Genomic DNA, 10,436 nt, shown 5'->3' on the forward strand with positions numbered 1-10,436 from the left:
AGATTTTATAAACCAGTCATCATAAATGGACGAATAGTAGAGCAGGTTTCGAATCTTAAGTATTTAGGCACAATTGTTGACAATAAGCTAAATTGTAATAGTAATGTAGAGGCGGTTTATAAGAAGGCAAGTCAGCCCCTTAGTCTCCTCCGCAAGCTGAGACGTTTTAATGTTAGTACACAGACTTTAAACATGACATATATGTCATTCATAGAGAGTGTTCTCACATATAATATTGTTTCATGGTTTGGTAACACAACACTTAAATAGAAGAAGACATTAATCAAAATTATCAATCAGGCAAAAAAGATAACTGGTCACAACATTCGCTGCAGATTCTATTTGACTCCTTTATGGAAAAAAACAAGTGCAAATTTTAAAGATAACACATCCCCTTCACTCAGCGTTTGAATTGTTACCATCAGGACGCAGGTTTAGAATTCCTAAAGCCTGAAGAAATGCTTATAAAAAGCCATTTATCCCAATTGCAGTTGTTGTTTTAAATCGAATCACTGTTTGAAGTGAATGGGGTGGTTGCCAAGAATGATCTGCAGTAGTTTGTATGGGGCTGATTTGTTTTTTAAACTTTTGACTTAAGTTGTTGTCTTGATGAGTGTTGTTATTGTGTGATTGTTTGCAATTGTTGTCTTAAATCCAGTTTTAAGGACAAATTTCATTTCTGTGCCAAGTTTAAACTAAACAAAACAAAGTCAAGAGCTGTTTTTCATTCTTCAGTGTATCTTCCTTTGTGTTCAACACAAGAAACAAAACCTCAAACATGCTTGCAACAAGTTTTATTTTTGCGTGAACTATCCCTTTAAGTAGAGATGAACGATACTGTATTTGTGCACTTGCCCAGACACACCATCACCTTAGAATTATAAGTTTCTATCTGATATTTTTGTCAAAATTGAGTTATTGACATATTCTTATTAAATGACAACATATTTACAATGTTTTTTTTTTGTTTTGTTTTTTACATTTGTTTACATTTTAAGACTTTTTATAAATAAAAAAAAAAAGTTCCACACGTACTGTTTGCTATATGGAATGCAAATACTTTGAAGCTTAATATCTCAAAATCATTCAGAACGCAGCTAGAACCTGGATGAATTTTATTTTTATGGATGAATATGTTTTTATAATGTATTTAAACAGGGGTGTTGTTGTTTTGTAATACTAGTGTTGCCGGCAGCTAGCTCTTTGCAACTCTCACATGGTCACCCACTGAAGTTAAGCAGGGCTGTGCGCTCAACCTGTGGTCTGTGTGGGTCCACACGCCCTAGTATAGTGAAGGGGACTCTATACTGCTCAGTGAGCGCCGTCTTTCAGATGAGACATTAAACCGAGGTCACGACTCTCTGTGATTGTTAAAAAGTAGGGGAATTTAACCCCAGCATCCCAGCCAAATTTGCTTACTGGCCTCTGTCCATCATGGCCATCTAATCATCATCATCATCATTTCATATCAACGCTGTCTTCTTTCCACCAATCAGCTGGTGTGTGGTGTGCGGTCTGGCGCAATATGGCTGCCGTTACATCATCCAGGTGGATGCTGCACACTGTTGGATGAGGAGATTCCCCCCAATGTGTAAAGCGATTTGAGTGTCCAGAGAAGCGCTATATAAATGTAAGGAATTATTATTTTTTAAATAATAATTATAATAACAATTAGACACAAATTTTAATAATAATAATTAGATATAAATGAGGAAAATTGTTCTTAAATCCTGCTTGAAAACTGAAGGAGACAGATTTTTCTCAGTTTATGCTCCAAAATTTTGGAACACATTACTATTAGAAAATTAGAGTTTCACCTACATGTTTTTTTTTTTTTTTTTTTAAATCTGTCAAGTCTCTTCTCTTTGTTTTATAAATAAATCTTAGATTTCTTTTTTAAGGACAGACTGCACATATGTTTTAAAATAACTTAATTGTACTATTACTGTCTTTTTCTCTAATTGTTTGTTATTTTTCCATGTCTGTGAAGCACTTTGGCCAACATTCATGTTGTTTTAAAGTGCTATACAAATAAAGCTGACCTTGACCTATACGGATCTGAATAAATCCTCTTTTCTACGCAATCAGACTTGTGATTTTTCAGAGTTTCAAAAATATCATATTGACTTATAAAATGCGAGACAAATGGGAATCTAGTAAACTCGTTACGTTTTAGGCCATAGAATAAGATGTGTAAGAAGGAATAATGTGTAAGAAGAAAGAAATGGAGGAAGAATTAAGAACATTCAATTATCCATTTTCCTATCAGAGTTTGCCACACTCTCAGAAATAAAGGAGATCGGTCACTGGGTTGGTACCTTTTCAAAAGGTACAAATTTGTACCTAAAAGGTTTATATTAATACCTCAAGGGTACATATTAGTATATCTAAAAAGTACAAAAGTGTTCCTCTTAAAATATTTAGGTACTAATATATACTTTTGAGGTACCAATATGAAACCTTAAGTACAAATGTGTACCTTTTGAAAAGGTACCACCCCAGTGACAGCTCGAGTGCACAGCGGAATGAACCGGCAAGAATTAAGAACAATTCATTGCAAAAAATACATTATTTAAAATTGTAAAAAATTAAAAAATAAAATAATAATAATAATAATAATAAATAAATAAAGAGCTAAAAACTAAATATACTAATACTGCTACTTTAAAAGATCCGTTATATTAGCAACACTTGGTCTTAAAGCCACAGTTCACCCCAAAATGAAAATGTCCTCACCCTAACATTGTTTCAAACCTTTGAGTACTTTTTATCTTAAACACAAAAGAAGCTACTTTGAAGAAAGCTCAACTGAAAAGCAACACACGGAAGTCAGTGCTTACAGAGTACTGATGCTTGCTTACTGTACATTTTTGGACCACTTGGGGTCAACCACACCTTTAATTAGTTTATTTACAGACATTAAACCACCAGAACACTACAGGGAGACATTTTCTATTCATTGTCTTGTGAATAACGATACCTAAAATCAAAGCAGATGGAGAAGTGAAAATTGCATGGAGCAGCATTTACTGTACAACAACATGAGCCTTGAAAACACCAGTAGATGCTCATAAGAACAGTGTCATGTTTCACTCTGAAACACAATACATATATTTAATTCAGGCAGCTTCAGTAAGCACCACTCGCATTTTTCATTTTTGGTCTTTTCACCACTTTGTGACTGAAAAGATAAAGCTGGAAAATTGGATATGACAATGGTTCAACAAGTCTTAGCTTGTGCTCTGATCACTATAGGCCACACTTTGCAATAGTGAATGAGCAGTACAGTTTTGGTGAACCAACAAGACTTAATTAACAAGTCACAAGAAATTTTATTTCTGTCATGAACACTCTTGGGATTTAGAATGGTAATGAATATGTATTTGAAAATGTTAATGTATTTGGTCTTGGCAGTATAGAGCTGCTACGCTGCTGCTGCTTTTATTTTTATGGCAGAGCAAGTACTGACACCTGCTACTGCCAGTATATACACAGACATGTCATCTTATAAAATGCTGGTGCTGCAAACATAACATATATGTAATTGCTCATTAGCTTCCTACAATAGTTATTTTACTTTGAGTTTACATTACGGAGATTTTGTGAAAGTGCTGCCATTTTTTCCATATATAGCAAGAGTTTAAGTAAATAATTTAAATAAAATAGTTTATATAATAAGACTTTTTTTTACTTATTATATTTCATATGTGCTCATGCATTTTGGGACAAAATCTACAACCAGATTTTACAACTAAAAATAAATAAATAAATGTAGTATATATATATATATATATATATATATATATATATATATATATATATATATTCCCATTATATCATTCCCATCTGGTCGATCTTTTATCCATAGGCTATCATTATTATTTTAATTGCTTATTACTATTACTGACAGAGTTGTGACAGTGTATTATCCAATGCAAGCATGGGCCAAAAAAAAAATTTAAGGAGTTAACAAAATTGAAGGACTGTTCTTTTTGTCCTGTGTAAAAACAAAACAAAACTTGTAAACCTTTATATTTTTGCAAACTGAAAAATAGAAAATAGAACACTATGTTTAAAGTTTGCTCACAACCCTTCACGGCATTTGCCATTTTACTGAGCTATCAAATACATCATGTGTGTTTGTGTAATTGAAAGTTTGGAGTTCAAAGTCCAGGCTGGCTCTAATATATTTGTGTGTGTAGCTCTGCATATGCCTTCTGACACGGACTATCTCTCCAGGTCAGTGTAGATGGCTTTTCCATCTCTAATGTGTTTCCCAGAAATCTGCTTGCACACAATGAGAGGCTTATATTCTGTCTTGCATGCGTATGTGTGTGCGTGCTTTAATTCATTTAACCCAAAGCATTTACGACAATAAATTACAGTACTCAGCACAGAGAACCCACGGAAAGAAAACAATTACACACATTTATTCACCGCTTTAAAATTAGGCACCTGCAGAGAAATTCTCCATTCAGAATTTTACAAACATAACCTCCAAAAGAAATGTTTAGCCACAAAAATCACAAGCCGAAAAACATAGTTAAATAGTATCTCACTCAAAAAATTATTTTAAAATGAGGTGAAACAACACAAGTGTGGTTTATTTATAAACTCATTTCAAGAGTTCACACTTAGCTGATGATTGATAATAAAGCTTGTTTGGTATGCTGTCCCGGGAGAGAGCCCTGAGCTTATGAGATCCTCGAGCCCTGGGCTCCCTCCCGTTGCAGAGCGAGAGGGGAGTTTAAGCTCAGGCAGATCTCAATGACTCCACCTTGTTTATTTGTAGCTAAGTGTCAGATATGGATGGCTGAGTAGAGATTTGCTCACTTAGAGCTTGACTATAAATTTTTTTGGATCAATTGTTTAAGGTGCTTGTTTTTTTGAACTGTAGGAGGAAACCGGAGGACCCAGGGAAAACCCATGCGAGCACGGGGAAAACGAGCAAAACTCTGCACAAATGTTGCCTGGTTTAGAAGGGAATTAAACCAGGGGCATTCTTGCTCTGAGGCAACAATATCTTTTTCAGGACGAAGATATTGAAATAAGAAAACTTTGGTTATTTATAGTGAGTTGGAAATCAATTGACTGGATAATTGGTCATGAGCTAATGCTGGAACAGCTGTGCACAATCACAAGTACGTGATCCTTTCGAAATTTGTTTATAAATAAACTTCACTTCAAGAGGATCACGTGCTGATGATTGAACACAGCTGGTACCGCATTAGCTCCGCATATTTTCATCAATCAGATGAATACTGACACACTATAAATTACCCGAGCTTTCTACTCCAGTCATCTTCATCTTAAAAAATGACCCCCTTCCACCTTTACTCTTCCTTCTCTGATAGGGCGGCACGGTGACCCATTAGTTAGCACTGTTGCCTCATAGTAAGAATGCCGCTGATTCGGCTCTTTCCAGGCCAGCCGTCATTTCTGTGCGGAGTTTGCATGTTCTCCCCGTGTTTCACGTGCATTTTTCTCCGGTTTCCTCCCACCGTCCAAAAAAAAAACATACACCATAAGTAAATTAACTTCTTCAAATAGCATCCTAAAGCAACTTTTAGTCAGATACATCAGTTCACAAGTAGGGGGAGTTCGAGACCCACCTGAGCTCAAACTCTCCTCTCACCCTTCAAACGAGAGGGAGCCCCGAGCTCAAGGATATTCTGAGGTCAGGGCTCTCTCCCGGGATAGCATGCCAAACACACTTTATTATCAACCATCAGCTAAGCGTGAATTCTTGAATCGAGTTTTTTGGAGATTACTTAATTACGTTCAATCCACTTAAATTCGTAAAAATGAATAAGCTAACTTAATTCCTTCCTGTTGTACGAACACAAATTGATCATGTGGAACCCAGCATTTTTTCCACAGCGTTCTTTCTTAAATCATTTTCCTTTAATTCAGAAGGTTTTGTCTACCTTTGCAATGCAGACACATAAGCTTTTTTTCTGTGAATGTGCAAAACTTCTAGAGCTGCACGATTAATCGGAAAAATGTTGTGATCTCGATTCGACCCAACACGATCTTAATTCAGCTTTTCTACAATTCGGCCAATTACATTTTCACAGTCAGGAGAGAAGCATACAGGCAGTCCCACAAGTCTTCACATTGAATTATATTTGTTGCTCAGCAACAAGGACCCCTCCAAATGGCGTTAAGTGTCACAAACTGTATTTATAAGGTATAATTCTACCAAAATTTAATTTCTGTCTTCATGCAGTGCAGTCGTGGCTGCAAAATCACACGAGCTGACGGACTGTTTGTTTACTACTGAACAAACTGAACAATGTGACAGCAGCCATGACATGAGCCGCGCTCGGCAGAGAAAGTGAAACCAAAACAGTGCACATCATTTAAATGATCATATCACATTGTAAAAGTTATGATTACACTGGAGTGGGACTCTTTTTCAGCCCTGGAGTTTCAAGCCTTAGACCAGCCCACCTGTTCATGACTGACTACATTAAAATAAAGTCATTTCCAATTCAGTTTATAATGACACTACCACGTCTTTTTCAAGGAAACAGCTGCTTTAGAACTTCAACCCCCGATTTCACAAACAAGGTTTAAGGCTAGTCAAGATTAAATTGCATGTTTGAGCTGTCTCAACTCAAAAAAACTTGCGGAGAGATGTCTTAAAATAAGTCAGTGTCATTTTTTTGTCTGCAGGTGCACACCAGTAATGTTTTTTTAAGGCCATTTTTATAAATGTGTCTTAAATAGCCTAATTTAACTAAGGCCTAGTCCTGGCTTAACCTAAGCCCTGATTGTGAAACTGGGCCCAAATGTTTTTCAGAAATATGAGAACATTAAAGGGTAGCTAAATCTCCAACAGTATTCTTTAAAACGTCACAATGTCCTTTCCTGCAATATCTGAATATATATTCTGTGCAAAATTCTTTATAGATATCCACGGTGGTCATACAAAAAAAACAAACAAACAAAAAATGTACACCTATATAAGTAACCCAAACAGTATTATATGTCTTAAAAAAAATTACTCAGATGAGGATTAAACTTGGGTCAGTGGCATCATAACACAAAGTGCTGACCACTGGACCAAAATGGTTCTTCTGGTGTGTTTGGAATAAAAAATAAGTACTGCGCTATCATCTGCAACTCTTATAACCACAGTTTTACTTACTATTGATGGCTCAATCTTTTTCTCCCCTTTTTAAATTTCTGATCAAGTTATGTCAGATTTATTATAGTGAATCATCTGATTTTCATTGAGCAGGTGTAATATTCATTAATAATAATTATTCTAACTCTTATTTTCACAAAGGTGCCGCTGTTTGGGGTACAATGATTAACCTGCAGGCTACATTTTGCTCACGGGACTGCAAGAAAAAAAAATAAAAAGAGCGGAGCTGCGGCAAAATGATGAATAAAAAGAGTGAGGCTACCTTTCATAGTGAACACATTGTGCATTCAAAAAAATGTTTAACAGTGTCAGTATAACTACTCTAGCCTATATGATGTTCAATATAATCAGTGCTTAATTGTGAATTGCGAGGTCCCGGAACAGATCAGAGTAATGGATCCAGCATTTTGCCCGAGGATGTAGAGGTGTCGCGCACGAAAAGTGGAGAGCGATGGACATTATTATTTTGCAATGTGTTTTTTTTTTTTAAGTAAATAAAGGTGTAAATGTTATATATGGTGCTGTTATTTGCAGAGCTCCTTTATTTAAAAAAATCCCTGCAACGTCTGAAAAAGATCAAGCTTCAGCCTGGTCAGAAAAAGTAACGCAAAAGTAACGTAACGCATTACTTTCCATAAAAACCAAGTAGTGCAACTAGTTACTTTTTAGGAAAGTAACTTAATATTGTAATGCATTACTTTGAAAAGTAACATTCCCCAATATGTAGTATGCCTACGTATTACTTTAAAGTGTGTATACTGTATAATCAATTAAAAATTCCTTTCTTCAATAATTACAAAAATACTTAGATTTTAAAGTAGAGCTTCAGAATGCGTTCACTTTAAGAGCAGCATTAACATTCTGCTAAACATCTTTTTTTCCCTGATCAACAAAGGGAAAAAAACAAGCGTGGAACAAAATGAAAGTAAGCAAATGACGACAATCCTCGTTTTTACAAGCGAAATAATCGGCGCAAACTATCCAGCATCACTCGAGCAAACCGACATTCATGGCTCAATTGAATCAGCACCAAACAAACACTCTTAGCATAAATGCATATCAAAAGCAGAGGCGCATGTAAAGCCCAGCGGGACGTCCTTCGCTTGTGGATCAGATGGAAGGAAACACAGGTAATCCACTCGCCGTATCAGCGCCGACAGAGCGTCAACACATACATTAGCATATGTTAGCATTGCTATTCTTGTGCTCTCGCATGCTCTGTAATCTGTGTCGTAGCAGATTTCTCCAACGAGCAACAAAGCCAAACACAGACAGAAGCGGAATAAATCTGTATGCATGAGAAGCCCACAACGTACTGCTGGACGCACGAATGCTAACATGCATTATTAAGACGGCCAGGTGAGAGAGTACACAGACAAGGAGTGTGTACAGAGACTTTCACAGGGAATCCCCAAAATAAGACCAGGACTTAAGGTTATTATGGGATTCTGCACAGCTAGATGTTTTTCAAAGGTGTTGACTCAGTTGTTAAAGGGATAGTTTACCCAAAAGTTGAAATGTATTGTTTACTCACCCTCAAGTGATTTCAGAGTTTCTTTATTAGGTTAAACACTAAAGAAGATACTTTAAAGAAAGCTGAAAACCTGTAACCATTGGCTTCCATTGTAGGAAAAACTGATACTGAGGAAGTCCATGGTTACAGGTTTTCAGCTTTCTTTAAAGTATCTTCTTTTGTGTTCAACAGAAGTCAAACAGGTTTGCTACAAGTAAAGGGTGAGTGAATGATGACAATTTTCAGTTTTTGGGGAACTATGCCTTGAAGGCATTTTGAGTCAATAGTACAGCTGTATTATTTTTCTAGAAGTTTACACTATAAGTTACAAGAATCACATTATTTAAACATTATATAGAAAGTTATTCTAATGGCTATATTCATAGATCTTGGTATGAGTTCTTTTTTTTTAAAGTAAATATAAGTATAGATAATTATATTTTTTAATTGACAAATTTACACTAAACAAAATTGACAGTAAAAACTTAAATGTTTCTTGAGCAGCAAACAATCATATTAGAATGATTTGTGAAAGATCATGTGATACTGAAGGCTGGAGTTATGATGCCTTAAATATACACAATAGAAATAGAACTCAATATTAACACTTCAAATGACGTGTCGTTTAAACTATGATCCTGAACTTCTTACTGTATTACTGGTATACTTTTATATAAAGAATTGCATTTTAGATATAATATAAACTTGGATATTATACTATAGAACCATTTTCTGTAATAATATTTTTTAGGGGGTTTTACCTTTATTGTATAGGACAGTAGAGAGTACTGACATGAAAGTATGGGGAGCAGAGTGAGGGGAAGGATCGGCGTATGACCGCGAGGTGGGAATCGAACTCGGGTCGCCATGAGCACCGGAATACATGTGGATCAACACACTCACCACTAGCGCTGACCTATACAACCATTTTAACTGAAACTGGATGGATGGATGGATGGATGGATAAAATGCATTAAAAAAATAAAATAAAAATATAATGCATTATGTAATTCTTTAAAAGAATATCTAAAATAAATAAATATCTAAATTAATAGAAATATCTAAATAAATAAAGTAAATCTGAATATCTAAATAAATATCTAATTTTAAAAATCTCTAACTATGCAAATAAATATCAAATTAAATAAAAAATATCTAAAATAATACATAAATATCTAAATAAATAAATCTCTAAATAGATAAATACATATATAAATAAATCTCTCTCTATACACACACACACAATATATATACACACACACAATATATATATATATATATATATATATATATATATATATATATATATACACACACACACACACACACACACACACACACACACACACACACGCGCACACGCACACGCACACGCACACGCACACACACACACACACACACACATATTTATATAAACATGCATACATAAACATACATGCATGCACACACACTTTTTTTTAGCATTAAGTGTAGAAAAACAAAAGGTGGCAGAAACAAGCGCCTAAATTTAAAAGTAAAAACTTATATTTACTTATATTTTTAACAGATTAATTTAAGTTGTAAATTAAGAGATTCCTTAAGGGGTGCATTTTTTTTAAACTTCTGAAGTTTGCATATGAGAGAGAACCTAATAGTGAATGGAAATCACTAAATGTGTGCCTTGCTTATGGAAAAGAAGATGCAACTAAAAAGAACAAAAAAGCTGCATTGGAGAAAAGGTGAACTCATCATATACATTAAATAACTGTGAATGGAATAAAAAAAAGAAGA

The sequence above is a fragment of the Danio rerio genome, chromosome 1 (assembly GCF_052040795.2).
Source record: "Danio rerio strain M-AB ecotype USA chromosome 1, GRCz13ab, whole genome shotgun sequence".
NCBI classification, from domain to species: Eukaryota; Metazoa; Chordata; class Actinopteri; order Cypriniformes; family Danionidae; genus Danio; species Danio rerio.